We start from the raw sequence: 2618 nt of genomic DNA, 5'->3' as shown, positions 1-2618 counted from the left end.
TATCTGAGCAACACAGGACATGCTGTAACCTGAATTCAACAAAAAGCTTGGAGAAGCTGCTTTCTCTTGACAACATTCTCATCTAGCAAACCGACCTGGGGGAGCCCTGATCTGTTTGTTATATATGTAACCAGGCTTCTATTTTTCTTCTTGGGAAAAAAAAGTTAGAATGGCTTGCCATGTCGAAGATCACTCCATAATTTGACAAATAACAGCAGCGGCATTGTTATTAATTTTATTTTAAATATTTTTATATTGAAGAATGTTTTTACATGATTGTAGATTCACATGCAACTGTGAGGAATAATACAGAGAGATCCCTCATACACTTTGCCTAGTTTCCCCCAATGGTAAGTAACATTTTGCAAAACTATAGTATAATAACATCACATTCAAGATATTGATATTGATACAATCCACTGATTTTATTCAGATTTTCTCAGTTTTGCTAATACTCACTTGTGTGTGCGGGCATATTAAATTCTATACAGTGTTGCCCAGTCAGCATGGCTCAGTGGTTGAGCATCAACCCATGAACCAGGAGGTCACGGTTTGATTCCAGGTCAGGGCACATGCCAAGATTGTGGGCTCAATCCCCAGTGTGGGATGTGTAGGAGGCAGCCGATCCATGATTCTTTCGCATCATTGATGTTTCTCTCTCTCTCCCTCTCCCTTCCTCTCTGAAATCAATCAAAATAGTTTTTAAAATTCTATACAATCTTATTACCTGTGTAGGTTCATGTGTCTACCACCACAAAGTACAGAACAGTTCCATCACAGGACCTCTCATGTTCTCTTTTATAACCACCCCCACCTCCCTACCGTGCCCCTTCCCCACTCCCTCAACCACTAACCTGTCCTCCAATGATAAAATGTTGTCATTTGAAAAATGTTTTATATTAATCAAATCACACAGTATGTAATTTTGGGGGATGGACTATTTTCACTCATCATAATTCCATGGAGATTCATCAAAGTTGTATGCATCAATGGTTCATTCCTTTTTATCGTCCCACAGTTAGAGTAACCATTGACCTATTGAAAGACATCTGGACTCATTCTAGTTTTTGGCTTTTACACATAAAATTGCTATGAACATTCATGTACAGGTTTTGGTGTGAACATAAATTTTTATTTCTCTGGGATAAATGCCCAGAAGTACAATTGCTGGGTCATATGGTTATTGTCTATGTAGTTTTGTTAAGAGATGGCCAAACTCTTTTCCTGGGTGACTGTAACATTTCACATTCACACAAGCAATGTAGGAGTGATCCAGCTCCCTCTGCATTCTCACACCACTTGGTATTGTCACCATTTTTATTTTAGACCTTTAATAAGTCTGCAGTGAAACCTGACAGTGGCTTTAATTTGCATTTCTCTAATAGCTAATGACGCTGAGCATCTTTTCATGTGCTTCTCTCTTATCTCCATGTCCTTTAAGTGAACTGTCTCCTCGCATCTTTTGTCCATTTTCTAGTTCAGTGTTTTTTATTGTTTTTTTTTAAACTATTGAGTTTTGAGAGCTCATTACTATATTCTACATACTAGTCCTTTGTTGCATATGTGGATGACAAATATTTTCTTCCAGTCTATAACGTGTCTTTTCATATTCTTTATTATTTTTTTTCAATGTTTTTTTTCTTGATTTCAGAGAGAGGGAGAGAGGGATAGAAACATGAATGATGAGAGAGAACCATTGATCTGCTGCCTCCTGCACGTCCCACACTGATTCCCAAGATTTCTCAGTGCAGATGGTGAGATGTTGACAGATTTAGGATATATTTGGGGGATGGGGCTGAGAGGACTTGATCATGGATTTGATGTAGACTGTGAAGGAAAGGGAGGTATCAAGGATGACTCTTGGGTTTTTAGTCAGAACAGCTGGGAAAATAGGGTTGTCATTAACCAAGCTGGAGAATACTAGAGGAGGAGCAGGGTTGTGGTGGTGGGAAAACCAAAATTCTATTTTAGATATGCTCAATTAGAGACATCCAAGTGGAAAGTTCAAGTGTGGAGTTTAGGATCTGAGGCAAGAAATGTCTGTTTGGGAGTAATTAGTATAGATGATGGTAGTTAAAGCGTGAGGAACAGATGCGATTATCTGGAGAAATGTCTGAGGACATTTGGAGGCTGGGGAAAAAACTGGAGTCAGCAAAAGGTAATGTGAAGGAGCGGCCAGTGAGATAAGAGGAACACTATGAACTTTCAGTGTTTGGCTCAGTGGATAGAGCGTCAGCCTGCGGACTGAAGGGTCCCAGGTTCGATTCCGGTCGGGGGCATGTGCCTGGGTTGCGGGCACATCCCCAGTGGGAGATGTGCAGGAGGCGGCTGATCGATGTTTCTCTCTCATCGATGTTTCTAGCTCTCTATCTCTCTCCCTTCCTCTCTGTGAAAGATCAATAAAAAATATTAAAAAAAAAAAAGAATGGAAGGGTTAACTCTGTTGAATGTTAGTGTTTTAGTTCCAACTGCTATAACAGAATACCATAGACTGGGGGAGTTATAAACAACAAAAATTTGTTTCTTTTAAAATATATATTATTGATTTCAGAGAGGAAAGGAGACGGAGCGAGAAATATCAATGATGAGAGAGAATCATTGATCAGCTGCCTCCTGCA

The sequence above is a fragment of the Myotis myotis genome, unplaced genomic scaffold, assembly GCF_014108235.1.
Source record: "Myotis myotis isolate mMyoMyo1 unplaced genomic scaffold, mMyoMyo1.p scaffold_m19_p_4, whole genome shotgun sequence".
NCBI classification, from domain to species: domain Eukaryota; kingdom Metazoa; phylum Chordata; class Mammalia; order Chiroptera; family Vespertilionidae; genus Myotis; species Myotis myotis.
The sequence above is the reverse complement of the archived record's forward strand: the minus strand, read 5'-3'. Positions refer to the sequence as shown.